The sequence below is a fragment of the Salvelinus namaycush genome, unplaced genomic scaffold (genome assembly GCF_016432855.1).
Source record: "Salvelinus namaycush isolate Seneca unplaced genomic scaffold, SaNama_1.0 Scaffold796, whole genome shotgun sequence".
In the NCBI taxonomy this organism is placed as follows: Eukaryota; Metazoa; Chordata; class Actinopteri; order Salmoniformes; family Salmonidae; genus Salvelinus; species Salvelinus namaycush.
Genome location: NW_024061526.1, coordinates 36,806 through 58,101, shown reverse-complemented (window position 1 = coordinate 58,101; position 21,296 = coordinate 36,806). Strand labels below are relative to the sequence as shown.

General features: G+C 42.0%; 2 non-coding genes and 1 pseudogene across 2 annotated transcripts; all 3 read right to left on the bottom strand.

The window, feature by feature from the left end:
• Positions 1–2,244: 2,244 nt before the first annotated feature.
• LOC120042888 lies at positions 2,245–2,363 on the bottom strand. Its single transcript, XR_005476251.1, has one exon. It is a non-coding gene; the product is annotated as a 5S ribosomal RNA (ribosomal RNA).
• A 12,639-nt stretch (positions 2,364–15,002) lies between these two features.
• On the bottom strand, positions 15,003–15,121 carry LOC120042891. Its single transcript, XR_005476253.1, has one exon. It is a non-coding gene; the product is annotated as a 5S ribosomal RNA (ribosomal RNA).
• A 681-nt stretch (positions 15,122–15,802) lies between these two features.
• On the bottom strand, positions 15,803–15,952 carry LOC120042882 (annotated as a pseudogene).
• Between the last annotated feature and the right edge of the window lie 5,344 nt (positions 15,953–21,296).

The following is a 21,296-nucleotide window of genomic DNA, read 5'->3' as shown; positions in this document are numbered from 1 at the left end:
TTTTTAAGGGGGTGATAAGTTTTAAGGGGGTGATAAGCGCATGGGGCGCGTATGACACATCATGACCGGGAGGGGTTAGAGTGGCTTCTCAACTATCTCTTGATTGAAGTACCAGCGTGGCATAAATACAATGCTGCATTTCGCAACATAATGCCAACATTTTCCGCTAACGGTAACCACTTTGTGTTCTGATAATATCATATCACATCGACCTGCGTTAAATGCCGTTTAGGAATGCACTTGCACACAGAGTGGTGGAAAAGTAGTTTATTCTGTTTACTAGATTATATCAGTGAACCACTAGATTCCCATCATGCAACACTGTCGAAAAAATCACCAATTACTTTTTAATATCTTAACCTATCTGATATCACAAATGTTTGCGATATGACGAAATACAATCACATTCAGACACACACACACAGAGAGACAAATGCATGAAACCAATTGATTTATTATCAATAACATCTCACATTCTCTTGTGCTTTTGATTTACTCCATAAAAGAAGGGTTGTAATTCCAACATGGAAAACACAGGGCCATCAGACACCAGTCCAGTTCCACTCCTCACCAACATTATTTCCTTTGATCATTTGAACAGGGCGAGGGAGCACAAAGCTGCAATCAGTAACAATATTCTTATTTGTCTTATAAATAAAAAGCAGTTGCTCCCTGACAACACAAGGAACTTTGATCATATTAACTTCTTATGGCTGCAAGGCAAAGTGTTGAGTATCCAGTGAAATCGTGCCCATTTCAAACGGCCTCCTACTCAAATCTTGCTCGTAAAATATGAATATTATTATTCTATTTGGATAGAAAACACTTTCTAGTTTCTAAAACAGTTGGAATTTTTTCTCTGAGTGAAACAGAAGCCCTTCTGCAGCACTTTTCCTGACCAGGAAGTGAAATGTCAGAAATCTATGCTCTTTTCAATCTGATGCCTATACATGGTCTTAACATCTAGGAGTCTGCTGACAGTCTATACGCCTTCCTATTGGTGTAAAGAGGATGTCAGAGAAGAAATTTTTTTGCTCCTCTTGGTCTGTGGTGGAAAAAAACCTATTTCTTTGACCTGAGCGCCCACTTCCGGTATTCTGAAGGAAGTGGGATGGACTTCTGTTTTGCCTTCATAACGAACGGCTAACGTCTCCGGCTCGAATTTTTTTGGATATATGTGACCATATCATCGTAATGTATGTTTTTTCAATATAGTTTAATCAGATTATTGAAACTTTATTCGGGAGTTTTGCCGTGTTCCGTCGTATGACTGTGTTTACGTTGGGCCACGGCTACTGGAAATGGTAAATGAACAGGGATATTTCTCATTCTGAAACGAAACAACGACTCATCTGGACAGAGGACGCCTGTTTCAACATTCTGATGAAAGATCAGCCAAAGTAAGTCTCATTTTATGATGTTATTTCATATATCTGTCGTGCATGTGAACGGGTCGTGGGCGCCCAAATGTGTCTCTCTGTTGTGGCTACGCTAATATAGCGATACATTTTGTTTTCGCTGTAAAACATTTAATAAATCGGAAATATTGTTTGGAATCACAAGTTGCCTATCTTTCAATTGCTGCAAACTATATATTTTTCGGAAATGTTTTATGATGAGTAATAAGCTATTTGACGTTGGTGTCTGTTGGTGTCTGTAAATATTATGGCTGCTTTCGGTGCACTTTCTGATTTGTAGCTGAAATGTAAAATATGATTTATACCTGAAATATGCACATTTTTTGAAAAAAAATATGCTATACAATAAATATGTTATCAGACTGTCATCTGATGAATTTGTTTCTTGGTTAGTGGCTATTTATATCTTTATTTGGTCGAATTTGTGATAGCACCTGATGGAGTAAGAAACTGATGGAGTTAGAAAAGTCGTGTCATTTGCTAACGTGGTTAGCTAATAGATTTACATATTTTGTCTTCCCTGTAAAACATTTTAAAAATCGGACATGTTGGTTTGATTCACAAGAAGTTTATCTTTCATCTGGTGTCTTGGACTTGTTAATGTGTGAAAGTTAAATATTTTTAAAAACTAGCTTTTGAATGTCGCGCCCTGCACTTTGAGCTGGATGTTGTCATAGTGTGGGCGGTGTCGGGCTTGCAGCCCAAACAGGTTAAAAGGGCAGGGGAGACAAGCCCATAGAAGCTGCATTTAGTCAATTCAGCATCAAATGCTTACTACAAGGCAGTGTTGCTGATGAAATAATGCCACACACCCTAGTGGACAAAAGGCTTACAGCACCTGGTATTCCCAGGCGGTCTCCCATCCAAGTACTAACCAGGCCCGACCCTGCTTAGCTTCCGAGGTCAGACGAGATCGGGCGTATTCAGGCTGGTATGGCCGTAAGCGAATGCACATCTCTTGGTACACCATATAAAGTCAAAGTGAGTCTGATAAACAGACATTGCATTCTCACCAATTAGATAAGCAGCTTGAACTTTGGCTCACTCAAAAAGTGGAAGAAATTACATATACTGTAGCCATCACTTTTTAGCACAGATAGTTGGATGAAATACAAACAAACCTTGCTAACATTTCAAAGCGAGGGCACATATTTCAGCCTTGTGGGAAAAAACGGACAAATACAATGACTTCTGACAAATACATCATCAGCAACAGTTTCCCATGCAGCTATCCTACTAGCCACAATAAATACACAAAAGCTCTGGATGTTGAAAACTGTTGATAAAACGTTTACTGGAGACAGGAGAACAAGTGGAGACATAGGACGAGGTGGATAATTGTATAATAAGGCAGGTTTATTCAAGTGTAAAAATATTAGGCAAAGCGTGCAGCACGGCTCCCTTCTGTCTGATTCGTATGGAATCGTCAGGAAAGAGGCAGTCTAAACAGTTGTACAGCTTTTTATATGCATTGAATGAAGTAGGTTGATCTAGTAGTCTGGCCTTCCGATTGGTCGATCTGGGTCTTGGGTAGTCCTGATCAGGCCTGGTGTCAACGTTCCATTGGTTCCTGAGATAGTTCTTTGTTTTGTGCTCCAACCTTGAGTTGTGTGTGTCTGTGGTTGTCATGGGGGAGGGGAGTTGTGTGTGTCTGTGGTTGGTGTCTTAATGAGTCCAGCATATGTCCAAGAGAAAAGAAGAGTGTGTGTATTTTGTATAAAAGATGGCTTATGTTGAGAAGTTGTTATTACTAGTTTCCAGTATCTATTACAATTTCTTACAAATCCCCCTCTTCACGTCTCACAAGAGACGTGACATAAAAGTAAAAAAAGACAAAGCTATGGGATAAAATTTGTCAGAAGACAAATTTTAATTCCCTCTCTTCACGTCTCACAAGAGACGTGACATAAAAGTAAAAAAGACAAAGCTATGGGATAAAATTTGTCAGAAGACAAATTTTGATTCCCTCTCTTCACGTCTCACAAGAGACGTGACATAAAAGTATAAAAGACAAAGCTATGGGATAAAATTTGTCAGAAGACAAATTTTAATTCCCTCTCTTCACGTCTCACAAGAGACGTGACATAAAAGTATAAAAGACAAAGCTATGGGATAAAATTTGTCAGAAGACAAATTTTAATTCCCTCTCTTCACGTCTCACAAGAGACGTGACATAAAAGTTTCTTAGTCCTCAAATAGATAGACAGGTCCAGCTTCCCCATCATCAAGCAATGGGAACATTTGGGCCCTTTCCTGATTAGGGTCTATGGCGGCAGTGATAACACGGCTAGCAAGCGTGCGCGCACATGGAATGCAACAGCATCCACAAAGTACAAGAATGCCCGCAAAAACGGAAATTGATACTAGGACAGAGGAAACCAGCGTCTTATATTTACCAAAAGCATCCATCCATGAGTCCCACATAGAAGTGTCCACTCCAGAATGCTGTTTCATCTTACCATTAAGGGTACGAAGTCCCTCCAATGCTACAGTCAGACTCCCATCCGTAGCTGTGTTATTGGGAATGAAAGTACAACACTGCTCACCAAACATTGCACAGACCCCCCCCCGTTCAGCCAATAACATATCAACCGCGATTCTATTTTGAAATGCCATCAGGGACGTAGCTGCCAATTGTCCATGGACCGCCTCGAAGCCTTGTTGAGTCCAATTGCCCAGTTTCTGGACATTAAAATGAATGTAGTTAATTCTGTCCACATTTTTATTAACTGTACACCACCAACAAAATGATGATTCAAAACCTGCGGCCACTTGGTCAACCAATTTATACTTGTCTGGTACCCCCCTGGGGACGCCAATTGCATCAATGTAAGTTGGGTCCCCAGCAGAAGGGCCCACCGTGCGCTTGGTCCTGATAGGCCAATATTCAGGACCCAGGGCTTGTATACGGGTGAGCAGATCTTGGACGCCTATGGGGTAAACAGAGATGGGCAACAAAAGAGTTACAAGTGCACAGGTACCAGTGGCATTGAGGGGAAGTCTGTCAAACAGACTAGTTCCCCCACACCACCACCACACATCAGCTCTAGACACTGGTTTAAAGATTTCCGTGAGCATGTGAGTGTACAAGCACCAACTAGCAGGGAGCTTACCCAACAATGTCCCTCCAACTGTCATGTTTATGCATGTAAAATTAGCTCTAGCCACACTGGAGGAGAATATCGGTTTCTTGACCACCGTGGTGACTACCGGATAAACAGCGTCCCACTGTGAACACTTTTCAGGTGGGTTGTCTCTGTCCATAAGGGGCATTAGACAGTCTCCGCTAATAGCGGCTGGGACTATGCGGAGCAATGGCCGAGCTCCCATACAAACGACGCAGCTTTGCAGGGTCATATTAGCTGCTTGTTCAGTCAATAGGAGCCAATTGTTAGAGAACCCTGAGATTCCGGTGGCAGTAAGAATGATATCATCAGAGGTGGTAGGAGTGGTGACCATATTAATAGGACCCCAATCACCCTTCCCCCTAGATGTTAAAACAGTAAACCGGTCAGAAATAGCAGAGGGCTGAGCCTGCTGTGTAATGCAGATTTTTAATGGCCAGTAGAGTAGATCCTTGCTAGGCTCTACCTGTGGTGCTAGTATAAAATCCTGACAACCCGTCCCAGTACCTGGTCGGATAATTAGTGATAAACCCCAATTACGCAATTTAGTCCTAGTCAGTGACAATCTTTTCCGCCAGATAAGAACTGCTTGCCCTGATGAATAACTGGACCAGTCAGGACCAGTCTCAGCGACCAGGCTCTTCCATGACCACTCCTGAAACCCCCCTTTTGTCATATACCAGTTAAATCTGGTGTACTCCAAAGCATGCCCTCCCAGGCCATTCCTAGCTTTTCCCAATAACCCCCAAGACAGTGTAATGGTGGTAGTCACATTAACGGGTACACATAAGGTGGTGCTTCTAACCTCTGTTGGAGTACAGGGTTGGTCTGTGGTTGTAGTGCTACGTTTGTGTATGGCAGGACTGGTGAGATCGAGGGTAATGTTAGACGTGTCATTAGTGGTTGTAAGATGGGAGAGGGGTGGATGTGTGAGCTGTTGTATGAGCCATGAGAGAGTTCCTAGGGACACTCCAGTAATGATTATGAAAATAACAAACAAGGGACCTGAAATTCCCATTCTTTCCCAGGGAGTGAGATATCCCGGTCCTAGGTGAGTAGCCTTAGTTCGTGGAAACTGGGGCTGGCGTCCCATTTTCACCAACTAAGGTTTGTTTGTTTGGAGTCGAATTGAGATTGGCCAAATCGGCCCTGACTTCAGTCAGAGTTCTGGAAGGAGTTGGGGCTGGTGTACAATGTGTAAGGTGATGCCAAGGTGCGCCCGATTTACCTTTGACCTGGACTGAGTGTGAAGTAACCTCCTTCACTTCGTACGGTCCAGTCCACCTGGGTTCTAGCCACTTTCTCTTGTGGACTTTCACCCTTACCCAGTCACCAACTTTTACCTTCAGTGATGCCGGATCTCCCGTCAGCTCCCCCTCCTGGACCTTGTGAATCTGTTTGGAGAGAGCTGCAGACAGTTCCGTCAGTTTTCTCACATATTCAGACATTACAATTTGTTGTACATCAAGGGCGGGCATATGACCTCCCTCCAGGCATGACTCTTCCAGTCATTATCTCATGAGGAGAGGCTCTCATGGCCATCAATGCCAGGGGCAGGGCTTCAACCCACGTCAACTTCGAACCTGCACATACCTTAGCTATCTTAGCCTTAAGGGTCTGATTTGAGCGCTCCACGAGGCCCTGCGATTGGGGCTTGTACACTGACCCAAATTTGTGTACAATGCCAAATCTTTCCTCCACCTGTCTCAGGTGTTTGTTACTGAAGTGGGATCCATTGTCGGATCTGATTTGCCTGGGGACTCCATACCTTGGTATGAGTTCGGTTTGCAGCCACTTAATGACCGATTTTGCATCCTCCCTTGCTGTTGGTACTGCCTCAACCCATTTAGAGAACCTGTCTACCATAACTAACAGGTACCTTTTTCCATTTGTCACATTGTCTTGCCCCATATCTGTGTAATCTATGCTGATGTCCTGAAAACAAGCATTTGGGACTGGGTATGAACCCATGGGCGTTTGATATGGTTTCTTTGGATTGTGGCTACCACAAATGCTACACTCGTCACAAAACAAATCTGTCATGTCTTTCATGTGGGGGTGCCACCAGATGTGGGACACCTTCTGTAAAGTCTTCAGTTTGCCTTCGTGTGTGGGCCCATGAGCTTCTCGTAATAGTTCTGGACAGAGGTTTGCAGGGGCCACTAATCTGCCATCATGGCATCTCCACAGTTCATCAGGTCCTTTGGTGGCCCCTTTCTGTCCCCATACTGAGTGTTCATAGGGTCCTGCTGAAAACTGGAGTTCTTTTATGTGTTGCCCTGTGAGCTCAGTCCGAGCTGGTTGGATCTGAAGTATCATTTGTCTCGGGGTGTATCCACCAGCTTTCTTGGCTGCTTTGTCAGCTGCATCATTTCCCTTGCTGACTCTGTTTTTCAGTTGTTGATGTCCTTTACACTTCATGATGGCCACCTTCTTAGGTAGTGAGACTGATTTAATCAGTTTTTCCATCTGTGTCTTGTGTTTGATTGGCAGGTTTCCTGTGGTGGTGAAGTTGCGTCTAACCCATTGTGGTCCATCAGTATGGACTGCTCCATGAGCATACGCTGAGTCGGTGTAGATGTTTACAGTCTTTCCTTCAGCTCTTTCCAGAGCTTGTGTCAAACCTATGATTTCAGCTAACTGGGCTGATGCAGGTTGTGTGATGATGGCAGATTCCAAAGTCACATGTGATCTATCCGGGAGCTGCTGCACCACTGCGTATGCTGCTATGTTCCCTTCCTCTCCTCTATAGCAGCATCCATCTGTGTATAACCATAGGTCCGGGTTGGTGAGTGGTTCGTTCCCCAGGTCAGGTCTCAGTTTCAGTTCCTGTGCAGCTCTTTCTGCACAGGAGTGGGGTAGACCTTCTTCAGCATTGAGTGCGTCTGCCATGTTTTTGTCAGTGTTGACAAATGTGATGTGTGATTGTGTGCATTTATTCTGGATTTTTGTTTTTCTTTCAGCGCTGAACATGAATTCTTTGCTCATCAGATATGCTGCAACCCCATGGTGGGTGTGTATTTCCAATGGATGGCACATTACCAGGTGGGCTGTTTTTTCAATAGCTTTTGCCACTGCAGCCACATATCTGGAACACGTGGTTTGTCCTACTTCAATGTGGTCCAATTTGGAGGAGTGATACATCATACATCTCCCCCTCTTGTTTCTGAAAAAGGATGGATGATGTGAATCCTTCCTTTTCAGAAACATCCAGATGGAATTTGTTTTTGTAGTCAGGTGATGTCAATGCTGCTGCCACTGAGAGATCTGTTTTCAAGAGTGCAAACGCCTTTGATGCTTCAGTGGTCCATGTCAATGACGAGTGTAGGTTCCTTGGTCCCGCCTCTCGCACTATTTCTCTCAGTGGCTCAGTTCTGGCAGTGTAGTCTGGGATGTGTGTTCGGCTGTACCCTGTCAAGCCAAGGAAAGACAACATTCCCGACACAGTGATGGGGCGTGGATGATGAAGTATAGAGTCTCTGTGGGTTTTGGAGAGTCCTGCTCCTTCTCCCGAGATTTCTCTGCCAAGGAAAAGGACAGTTCTGCGACAGGACTGGACTTTGCTCATTTTGACTTTGTATCCTTTGACGGCCAGGAAGTCCAGTAATGTTTTTGTCATCTTTAGGCAGAGATCAGAAGTGGGAGCCCCCAGCAAAAGGTCATCTACATATTGGATCAGTATCACACCTTCTGGGATTTTCAACTCTGCCAGGTGTGTCTTAAGGATATGATTGAATATTCCGGGTGAACACCTATAACCCTGTGGAAGAACAAAATAAGTGTACTGTTGATGTTCATACGTGAAAGCAAAGAGTGGCTGAGAGGCTTCATCAAGTGGGATGCTGAAGAAAGCATTAGCCAGATCCACCACCGTGAAGTATTGGTGTTTTGGAGACAGATTGCTCAGAGTGATGTGAGGGTCAGGGACAGGTAGGTCTATAGGTGCAGTAACGTCATTTACTGCTCGGAAGTCTTGAACCATCCGGTATGTTTCTCCTCCGGCTTTCAGCACTGGTAGGATCGGCGTGTTCCATGGAGATACAGTTCGATAGATAACCTGTGCTCTCAGTAACCCATCAATGGTCGGTTCGATCCCCATGATCTGTTCGGGTTTCAAACGGTATTGAGTTCGGTAGATAGGTATTTGATCTGGATTTAGTAGGGTGATGGTGACCGGTGCCACCTGTAGTTGGCCCACATCAAAAGGGGTGTGAGTCCATAACCTTTCATCTATGGTGGAGATCAATGCTTTGGTAGATGGGTGGTCGGTGTATGGCTTACCATGGTGTCTTGGCAGGGTCAGTCGTTCTGGAAGACAGTGTTCTTCAGTGTCAACAGTCATGAACCTCCACATGTTTTCAGTGGTGGCCTTGTGTATTCCCGGTGTTTGGGTGGGTTCCCACTGAAGTTTGGATGCTCGTCTGATCATAGGGCCCAGGCTCCTTGCTTCAAAACCGTTACCCACTGCCAGTGTAACATGGGGAGCTGACTCCTCCCCTAGTAGGTACCAGGATTTCAAATGAGGTGGTAGGATGACTGGTGCTGCCACCCCCTCTTGTCCACACACAATGGTGCAACACCTGATGGATGGCGTTAGGTGCATCATGTTCTCATCCCAGTCATCGGTGTATGTGTTCACGTCATTGTCTGTCACATTCAATGTACAGTGAATTTCAGCTTGTGGGGTCTTGTATGGGTGTAATGCATAGATCTGTGATTTCAGTTGATTGAACTTAAACTGGACCTCCGGGGTCCCAGGACCTGTCTCAATGCATTTTAGCCAATAGATTTCTTGTGTTGCTGACAACACAGGGGTTGGGATGATAGGTAACATCAGTACACTGACGGGGTGGGCAGGTGTTGAGGGAATAGGATCAATGGAGACCTCCACGCCCTTCTCAGTAAGGTAAATTGAACATTTCAGTTTGCATAGTAGATCCCTTCCTAGGAGGTTGATTGGACAATTGGGACAGTATAGGAACTGATGCTTCAAATTGGAAGGGCCCCATGAGAAAAGCAATGGAATGGTCTTGTTTTGTGCTTCGGGTGTTCCTGATACCCCCACCACCTGTATTGTTTCCGAAGAGAGTGGTTGACGAGATCTTATGGCAGAATACGTACATCCTGTATCTACCAAAAATTGGTGGGTCACTCCCTCCACCTCACACATGATAGTTGGTTCGGTGTGTAGTGGAAAATGTTGACCCCCATTCTCGTTCTGTGGTGGTGGGCAGCTTCAGGGCCATGGGGCATATTCATCTGACATGCCCTGGAAAGGAGGAGGTGGTTGCTGATTTGGGTCTGGGTTTGGGTGATTGTATGCAGGTTGCTGGGCTGCACGTGGTTGGTACATCATTGGCCTGACTCCTCCACGTCCTCTTGGGGTGGTTTGTAGTGCCCGATTGGCCATCCAGTAATGTTGGGTCGGTGTCAATGGGTATGGGCACTGACGTGCCATATGTCCAGTTTGTTTACAATTGTAGCAGTTCATTGGTCGTGCTTGTCCTGTCCCCCAGGGTGATGGGTAACGTGGTTGTTGTCCCCATGTTGAAGGATAACCTTGTTGTGTTGGTTGATAGTATGGTGGGGTGACCATGGGTAATGGCTGATCCAGGAGTTGTGATGGTAGGGTAGGTCCCTGTGGGGTTGACATGGGGGGTTGTTGTTGCTGTATCATTTGTGAAACCGTTTTTTCAATGATTTGTGAGATGTCTGGTTGATCTTCAGCCACCATCTGTTTCTTGGGTTTTTCTCCTTTCTGGGCCTCTTTCAATTGTAGTTTCAAAAGTTGTACCTGTAGGGACTGGACTTGTGTTTCAGCCCCTCCCTTATCCTTATTGTATTGGGTGATGTGGTGATGCACATGGGAATTGAACTGAGCCTGGGGAAGTGCCATTAACCCCACCGTGGCCCTAAGTTTAGTTCGGACCTCAATTGGAGCACCGCTCACCACCATCTCCTTCCACATGCTGACCGTGGTGCCAGTATGGTCATATGGTTCTTCATGAACAGTTCTCCATGTGGTCTTCGCTCTGTCGAGGTAGGCTGCCGGTTGTTCTCCTGGATTGATGGTGAATGATGAAAGGGTTGCATGGTTTCGTTCTGTGGGATATGCCCTTCTCAACACTGCCCACAATTCCGCTCGGAAGTCTTCCTGGGCCAGTGCAGCCGGGGCTGTGGCAAGATCTGCCTCTCTTATCAGAGCACTCATGGTGGTATGGTCTGTTGCTCTAGCCAGAAGGGCCCTCATGTCACCTAGACAGAGCCGTAGGCCTGACGTCAGTGTTTGCAGTTGAAGGAGCCATGCAGAGGCACCCCCATGCAGGCTGGGTAATTGCCCCATCAAAGTGGTAAGGTCTGTTATTTTCCAGGGTTGGTATTCTTCATGCCCTCCGTCCGGAGTGGGCCTCAATGGCATCTGCATCTCCGACCCTTCTCGTCCCCTATGTTTGGGATCCCAATCTGCCCTGGACGAGACACCCCTGCTGTTCTGTTCCCTGAGACGTACGGACTGTCTAATAGGTTCGATCAAAACCGTCACCTTCCCCATCATTACCCCTTTTATATGGTACGAGCCCTCTCCACGTTCAGCATCTTCTATCATAGATCTGGCCAGTGCCACTGACTCCCTGAGGTCTCGCTCCACCTCCTCTTCATCTTGTCCTGTTTTATTCTCACCTTCATCGTCCTTGCTGTGGTTCCTTCTTAATGAGGCCCCAGAGGAACATTGTCCTGGTGACGACCATGACCCTTCAGAGACTATTTGACTATCCCCCTGTGTTCTGTTTCTGAACCAATCTGGGTTTGGAGTGGAAGAAAACTGAATCAGCTCTCTGTCTTCTCTCTTCAAAGGGCCTGGTTGAGACCCACTACCCCGTCCTTGTGGGTAGGTTGGTAGAGACCCACCGTGTCCCTGTAGTGAGGCAGGGTTCGAACCCCCCCCACGTCCCTGTGTGTATGCTCTATCCCTTTCCTCCCTTTCTTGATGATCAGGCCTCTCTTCACACACGAGTTGCCCTTCTTGGATCCCCAAAGTCATGCTTCCTTTTAGGTGTCCTTCATGCACCACAAACACTGGTGCCTGTACCACAGCAGGGGTCAAAAAAGGGTTTTGAGGGAGGTGGCTGAATGGATTTTGAGAATAGGGAGGTGGTGTTATTTTCTCTCCCTGTGGCAGTTCCGGGTATAGTTGGGTGGGGGCCGATGGGGCTGCTGTGGTGGTAGGTGGGGCATCATTATTGTTGGGCCTGCCCTCTTTGGTGTCAGTTGGTGCTCCAGTGACCACCCCCATCGTGTCAGGTTTCCTGTAAGGGAGAGCTCTCCTAATCTCTTCAATTGCCCAAATTCCTATTTTCAGCTCAGCCTCTGCTCTTTCCCTATGCTTTGTTCCTTCCTTTTTAAATAAGTGACTCTTATTCTTTTCAACTTCACTTTGTATCCCTTCCTTCACTGCTTCCTCTAATTCTTTCTCCATAGTGAGGAGTTGCCCTTTTGATGGGGCCGCCCCACTAAGGTAACCTGCTTGCATCCATTTTAGCCTCACTTTTTCCCAGATCTTTTTAATGGCTTTATATTGTAGTCTCCCCCCTGCTCTGTCTTCCATTCTCTGATCTAAGTATTCATTGAATTTGTGTTTGGGGACGATAGTCGTGGTCATTTTGTCGTTAAGCTATGTCTGGGTCTATTAATATCTTTGTATACTTTTAGCCCGTCACTGATCGAAACCAGCGATGTATCCTTAGCTCTAACACCCACCAATCTCGTGTCCGACCCGTGTGCACAAAGAATTTTATTACCGTGTATTCGATGAATTATTTTCATTTTCCAACAATATTTCAGCTATACCTTTTTGGGTCAATATACTAATATATTCACGCGCTCCTGATATAATTGGAATGACAATTTTAGGTACTTATATTCAAAAATTATTATTGCTTTTCGCTTATTCAATTAATTAAATACTTTGGCAAAATATTTCAGAACTGTCCTTTTGGTACAATATACCTATGAATTCAAGCGCTCCTGATATAATTGGAATGACAATTATAGGATCTTTTATTCGAAAGTTATTATTGCTTTTAACTTTTTCGATTAATTTGAACTTTTTTCGATTAATTAAATACTTTGCCAAAACATTTCAGAAATTTCCTTTGGGGACAATATACTAGTGAATTCAAGCGCTTCTAAAATAATTGTCAAATTAATTCTAACCCTTAAGGATTTACCAACAGCACGAGAGGGAAAAACCAGGTCAATTTATCAGCAGAAAATAGCTGCTTCACAGCAGCTCCCACATTCTGACTCGGCGGTCACTCTAACCACAGCCTCAACTTAGCATATAGCTAATTAGTAGCAATCGGTCTCGTGGAACGTTCAATCACTCACATTAATTTGGAGAGTTTCAGGTTTAATACCATTACTCCTAGTTCAAGCTTAGATTTCTCCCCGATGCTCCTAGTGGAAGAATATTTCGACTAGTCCCAGATTACTAATGCGACTTGAATCCCGAAATGTCAAGTTTAGATTTCTCACTGATGCTTCTAGTGGGGTGCCATTTCCACTAGCCCCAGATTACTAATACGACTTGAACAGATTACATTACATTTCAACACTTCATCAAGCTTAGGTTTATCCCCGATACTCCTAGTTGAAGAACAATTCAACTAGTTCCAGATTACTAATACGACTTGAACAGCAACACTTCATCAAGCTTAGATTTATCCCCGATACTCCTAGTTGAAGAACAATTCAACTAGTTCCAGATTACTAATACGACTTGATTTTATACTTCGCAAATATCTTTACACAATGCCTTTGATTCTAAACAATTCCACATAAATTTAACAACAATTCACACTCACCCTAGTACTCCTGATCATAATTTAGATATTGGCTATAATACAATATACAGATTTTGATTAAACAGGCATCTGCTTACCTTTTAGTTTCGAGCTCTTTTGATCAGTTTCCTGGGTGAGTTGAATCGCGATTCTCCTTCGAACAGGTCACCTCTCCTTCTGGAATCTTTCTCCCACGTGTCTCCTGTCTGATCAATTTTCTATGGACCTAATTCAAAGATGTCTAAAACCATCCTCTGCTTACCAAGTTTCTGTTGATAAAACGTTTACTGGAGACAGGAGAACAAGTGGAGACATAGGACGAGGTGGATAATTGTATAATAAGGCAGGTTTATTCAAGTGTAAAAATATTAGGCAAAGCGTGCAGCACGGCTCCCTTCTGTCTGATTCGTATGGAATCGTCAGGAAAGAGGCAGTCTAAACAGTTGTACAGCTTTTTATATGCATTGAATGAAGTAGGTTGATCTAGTAGTCTGGCCTTCCGATTGGTCGATCTGGGTCTTGGGTAGTCCTGATCAGGCCTGGTGTCAACGTTCCATTGGTTCCTGAGATAGTTCTTTGTTTTGTGCTCCAACCTTGAGTTGTGTGTGTCTGTGGTTGTCATGGGGGAGGGGAGTTGTGTGTGTCTGTGGTTGGTGTCTTAATGAGTCCAGCATATGTCCAAGAGAAAAGAAGAGTGTGTGTATTTTGTATAAAAGATGGCTTATGTTGAGAAGTTGTTATTACTAGTTTCCAGTATCTATTACAATTTCTTACAAAACCTATTGCATTGTTCTGTGCTAAGGAGGAACGCATGTATGGACAATTTCATATTGGAAGCGCATGGGGCGCGTATGACACATCATGACCGGGAGGGGTTAGAGTGGCTTCTCAACTATCTCTTGATTGAAGTACCAGCGTGGCATAAATACAATGCTGCATTTCGCAACATAATGCCAACATTTTCCGCTAACGGTAACCACTTTGTGTTCTGATAATATCATATCACATCGACCTGCGTTAAATGCCGTTTAGGAATGCACTTGCACACAGAGTGGTGGAAAAGTAGTTTATTCTGATTACTAGATTATATCAGTGAACCACTAGATTCCCATCATGCAACACTGTCGAAAAAATCACCAATTACTTTTTAATATCTTAACCTATCTGATATCACAAATGTTTGCGATATGACGAAATACAATCACATTCAGACACACACACACACACACAGAGACAAATGCATGAAACCAATTGATTTATTATCGATAACATCTCACATTCTCTTGTGCTTTTGATTTACTCCATAAAAGAAGGGTTGTAATTCCAACATGGAAAACACAGGGCCATCAGACACCAGTCCAGTTCCACTCCTCACCAACATTATTTCCTTTGATCATTTGAACAGGGCGAGGGAGCACAAAGCTGCAATCAGTAACAATATTTTTATTTGTCTTATAAATAAAAAGCAGTTGCTCCCTGACAACACAAGGAACTTTGATCATATTAAAAGGGCAGGGGAGACTAGCCCATAGAAGCTGCATTTAGTCAATTCAGCATCAAATGCTTACTACAAGGCAGTGTTGCTGATGAAATAATGCCACACCCCCTAGTGGACAAAAGGCTTACAGCACCTGGTATTCCCAGGCGGTCTCCCATCCAAGTACTAACCAGGCCCGACCCTGCTTAGCTTCCGAGGTCAGACGAGATCAGGCGTTTTCAGGCTGGTATGGCCGTAAGCGAAGGCACATCTCTTGGTACACCATATAAAGTCAAAGTGAGTCTGATAAACAGACATTGCATTCTCACCAAATAGATAAGCAGCTTGAACTTTGGCTCACTCAAAAAGTGGAAGAAATTACATATACTGTAGCCATCACTTTTTAGCACAGATAGTTGGATGAAATACAAACAAACCTTGCTAACATTTCAAAGCGAGGGCACATATTTCAGCCTTGTGGGAAAAAACGGACAAATACAATGACTTCTGACAAATACATCATCAGCAACAGTTTCCCATGCAGCTATCCTACTAGCCACAATAAATACACAAAAGCTCTGGATGTTGAAAACCTATTGCATTGTTCTGTGCTAAGGAGGAACGCATGTATGGACAATTTCATATTGGAAGCGCATGGGGCGCGTATGACACATCATGACCGGGGGGGGTTAGAGTGGCTTCTCAACTATCTCTTGATTGAAGTACCAGCGTGGCATAAATACAATGCTGCATTTCGCAACGTAATGTTTCGACAAAATGCCAACAATGTTTTGCTACAAACAAATGTTTCCACCTTTCGATTGGTCCACAAAGTCTCTTTCACAACTGACTTCAAAGATCTCCATAAGCACAGTCAGTTGACTCAAGTCATCCTTAAGCCTGCCGCCAAGCAACGGTTTATCATTAACAAAGACATCAGGGTAAAGCGCAAACGACCACTACCATAAATTATGCAATCGAGATTCCCACATTTGGAAAATTCACAAGGGGTCAGCACAGCCAGAGTGCAATGGCTGAGCCCCACACTGGGTGAACCACCTTCTTGATCACGGTATCTCTTCTGCTTAGTGGAGGAAAAGTCTCTCCAGTGCCAACATTTTCCGCTAACGGTAACCACTTTGTGTTCTGATAATATCATATCACATCGACCTGCGTTAAATGCCGTTTAGGAATGCACTTGCACACAGAGTGGTGGAAAAGTAGTTTATTCTGTTTACTAGATTATATCAGTGAACCACTAGATTCCCATCATGCAACACTGTTGAAAAAATCACCAATTACTTTTTAATATCTTAACCTATCTGATATCACAAATGTTTGCGATATGACGAAATACAATCACATTCAGACACACACACACAGAGAGACAAATGCATGAAACCAATTGATTTATTATCAATAACATCTCACATTCTCTTGTGCTTTTGATTTACTCCATAAAAGAAGGGTTGTAATTCCAACATGGAAAACACAGGGCCATCAGACACCAGTCCAGTTCCACTCCTCACCAGCATTATTTCCTTTGATCATTTGAACAGGGCGAGGGAGCACAGAGCACACACAAGCTGCATTCAGTAACAATATTCTTATTTGTCTTATAAATAAAAGGCAGTTGCTCCCTGACAACACAAGGAACTTTGATCGTATTAAAAGGGCAGGGGAGACTAGCCCATAGAAGCTGCATTTAGTCAATTCAGCATCAAATGCTTACTACAAGGCAGTGTTGCTGATGAAATAATGCCACACCCCCTAGTGGACAAATAGAGACAGTAGATCTAGCTGGCCTGTCATAATATAATAGATACTGTAGATCTAGCTGGTCTGTCATAATATAATAGAGACAGTAGATCGAGCTGGTCTGTCATAATATAATAGATACTGTACATCTAGCTGGTCTGTCATAATATAATAGAGACATTAGATCTAGCTGGTCTGTCATAATATAATAGAGACAGTAGATCGAGCTGGTCTGTCATAATATAATATATACTGTACATCTAGATGCTCTGTCATAATATAAAAGAGGCAGTAGATCTAGCTGGTCTGTCATTGTATAATAGAGACATTAGATCTAGCTGGTCTGTCATAATATAATAGAGACAGTATATCTAGCTGGTCTGTCATAATATAATAGAGACAGTAGATCTAGCTGGTCTGTCATCATATAATAGAGACAGTAGATCTAGCTGGTCTGTCATAATATAATAGATACTGTAGATCTAGCTGGTCTGTCATAATATAATAGAGACAGTAGATCTAGCTGATCTGTCATAATATAATAGAGACAGTAGATCTAGCTGGTCTGTCATAATGTAATAGAGACATTAGATCTAGCTGGTCTGTCATAATATAATAGAGACATTAGATCTAGCTGGTCTGTCATAATATAATAGATACTGTAGATCTAGCTGGTCTGTCATAATGTAATAGATACATTAGATCTAGCTGGTCTGTCATAATATAATAGAGACATTAGATCTAGCTGGTCTGTCATAATATAATAGAGACAGTAGATCTAGCTGGTCTGTCATAACATAATAGAGACATTCGATCTAGCTGGTCTGTCATAATATAGTAGAGACATTCGATCTAGCTGGTCTGTCATAATATAATAGAGACATTCGATCTAGCTGGTCTCTCATAATATAATAGAGACAGTAGATCTAGCTGGTCTGTCATAATATAATAGAGACAGTAGATATAGCTGGTCTGTCATAATATAATAGAGACAGTAGATTTAGCTGGTCTGTCATAAAATAATAGAGACATTAGATCTAGCTGGTCTGTCATAATGTAATAGATACATTAGATCTAGCTGGTCTGTCATAATATAATAGAGACAGTAGATGTAGCTGGCCTGTCATAATATAATAGATACTGTAGATCTAGCTGGTCTGTCATAATATAATAGAGACAGTAGATCTAGCTGGTCTGTCATAACATAATAGAGACATTCGATCTAGCTGGTCTGTCATAATATAATAGAGACATTCGATCTAGCTGGTCTGTCATAATATAATAGAGACATTCGATCTAGCTGGTCTGTCATAATATAATAGAGACAGTAGATCTAGCTGGTCTGTCATAATATAATAGAGACAGTATATATAGCTGGTCTGTCATAATATAATAGAGACAGTAGATTTAGCTGGTCTGTCATAAAATAATAGAGACATTAGATCTAGCTGGTCTTTCATAATGTAATAGATACATTAGATCTAGCTGGTCTGTCATAATATAATAGAGACAGTAGATGTAGCTGGCCTGTCATAATATAATAGATACTGTAGGTCTAGCTGGTCTGTCATAATATAATAGAGACATTAGATCTAGCTGGTCTGTCATAATATAATAGAGACAGTAGATCTAGCTGGTCTGTCATAAAATAATAGAGACATTAGATCTAGCTGGTCTTTCATAATGTAATAGATACATTAGATCTAGCTGGTCTGTCATAATATAATAGAGACAGTAGATGTAGCTGGCCTGTCATAATACAATAGATACTGTAGGTCTAGCTGGTCTGTCATAATATAATAGAGACATTAGATCTAGCTGGTCTGTCATAATATAATAGAGACAGTATATCTAGATGGTCTGTCATAATATAACAGAGACAGTATATCTAGCTGGTCTGGCATAATATAATAGAGACATTAGATCTAGCTGGTCTGTCATAATATAATAGATACTGTAGATCTAGCTGGTCTGTCATAATATAATAGAGACAGTAGATCTAGCTGGTCTGTCATAATATAATAGAGACAGTAGATCTAGCTGGTCTGTCATAATATAATAGAGACAGTAGATCTAGCTGGTTTGTCATAATATAATAGAGACAATAGATCTAGCTGGGCTGTCATTATATAATAGAGACAGTAGATCTAGCTGGTCTGTCATAATATAATAGAGACATTAGATCTAGCTGGTCTGTCATAATGTAATAGAGACATTAGATCTAGCTGGTCTGTCATAATATAATAGAGGCAGTAGATCTAGCTGGTCTGTCATTATATAATAGAGACAGTAGATCTAGCTGGTCTGTCATAATATAATAGAGACATTAGATCTAGCTGGTCTGTCATAATGTAATAGAGACAGTGGATCCAGCTGGTCTGTCATAATATAATAGAGACATTCAATCTAGCTGGTCTGTCATGATATAATAGAGACAGTAGATCTAGCTGGTCTGTCATAATATAATAGAGACATTAGATCTAGCTGGTCTGTCATAATATAATAGAGACAGTATATCTAGCTGGTCTGTCATAATATAATAGAGACAGTAGATCTAGCTGGTTTGTCATAACATAATCGAGACAGTAGATCTAGCTGGTCTGTCATAATATAGTAGAGACAGTAGATCTAGCTGGCATGTCATAATATAATAGAGACAGTAGATCTAGCTGGCCTGTCATAATATAATAGATACTGTAGATCTAGCTGGTCTGTCATAATATAATAGAGACAGTAGATCTAGCTGGTCTGTCATAATATAATAGATACTGTACATCTAGCTGGTCTGTCATAATATAATAGAGACATTAGATCTAGCTGGTCTGTCATAATATAATAGAGACCGTAGATCGAGCTGGTCTGTCATAATATAATAGATACTGTACATCTAGCTGCTCTGTCATAATATAAAAGAGGCAGTAGATCTAGCTGGTCTGTCATTGTATAATAGAGACATTAGATCTAGCTGGTCTGTCATAATATAATAGAGACAGTATATCTAGCTGGTCTGTCATAATATAATAGAGACAGTAGATCTAGCTGGTCTGTCATCATATAATAGAGACAGTAGATCTTGCTGGTCTGTCATAATATAATAGATACTGTAGATCTAGCTGGTCTGTCATAATATAATAGAGACAGTAGATCTACCTGATCTGTCATAATATAATAGAGACAGTAGATCTAGCTGGTCTGTCATAATGTAATAGAGGCATTAGATCTAGCTGGTCTGTCATAATATAATAGAGACATTAGATCTAGCTGGTCTGTCATAATATAATAGAGGCAGTATATCTAGCTGGTCTGTCATAATATAATAGAGACAGTAGATCTAGCTGGTCTGTCATAATATAATAGATACTGTAGATCTAGCTGGTCTGTCATAATGTAATAGAGACAGTAGATCTAGCTGGTCTGTCATAATATAATAGAGACATTAGATCTAGCTGGTCTCTCATAATATAATAGAGACAGTAGATCTAGCTGGTCTGTCATAACATAATAGAGACAGTAGATCTAGCTGGTCTGTCATAGTATAATAGAGACATTCGATCTAGCTGGTCTGTCATAATATAATAGAGACAGTAGATCTAGCTGATCTTTCATAATATAATAGAGACAGTAGATCTAGCTGGTCTGTCATAATATAATAGAGACATTAGATGTAGCTGGTCTGTCATAATATAATAGAGACAGTAGATCTAGCTGGTCTGTCATAAAATAATAGAGACATTAGATCTAGCTGGTCTTTCATAATGTAATAGATACATTAGATCTAGCTGGTCTGTCATAATATAATAGAGACAGTAGATGTAGCTGGCCTGTCATAATATAATAGATACTGTAGATCTAGCTGGTCTGTCATAATGTAATAGAGACATTAGATCTAGCTGGTCTGTCATAATATAATAGAGACATTAGATCTAGCTGGTCTGTCATAATATAATAGAGACAGTAGATCTAGCTGGTCTGTCATAACATAATAGAGACATTAGATCTAGCTGGTCTGTCATAATGTAATAGAGACATTAGATCTAGCTGGTCTGTCATAATATAATAGAGGCAGTAGATCTAGCTGGTCTGTCATTATATAATAGAGACAGTAGATCTAGCTGGTCTGTCATAATATAATAGAGACATTAGATCTAGCTGGTCTGTCATAATATAATAGAGACAGTAGATCTAGCTGGTCTGTCATAAAATAATAGAGACATTAGATCTAGCTGGTCTTTCATAATGTAATAGATACATTAGATCTAGCTGGTCTGTCATAATATAATAGAGACAGTAGATGTAGCTGGCCTGTCATAATACAATAGATACTGTAGGTCTAGCTGGTCTGTCATAATATAATAGAGACATTAGATCTAGCTGGTCTGTCATAATATAATAGAGACAGTATATCTAGGTGGTCTGTCATAATATAACAGAGACAGTATATCTAGCTGGTCTGGCATAATATAATAGAGACAGTAGATCTAGCTGGTCTGTCATAATATAATAGATACTGTACATCTAGCTGCTCTGTCATAATATAATAGAGGCAGTAGATCTAGCTGGTCTGTCATTGTTTAATAGAGACAGTAGATCTAGCTGGTCTGTCATAATATAATAGAGACATTAGATCTAGCTGGTCTGTCATAATATAATAGATACTGTAGATCTAGCTGGTCTGTCA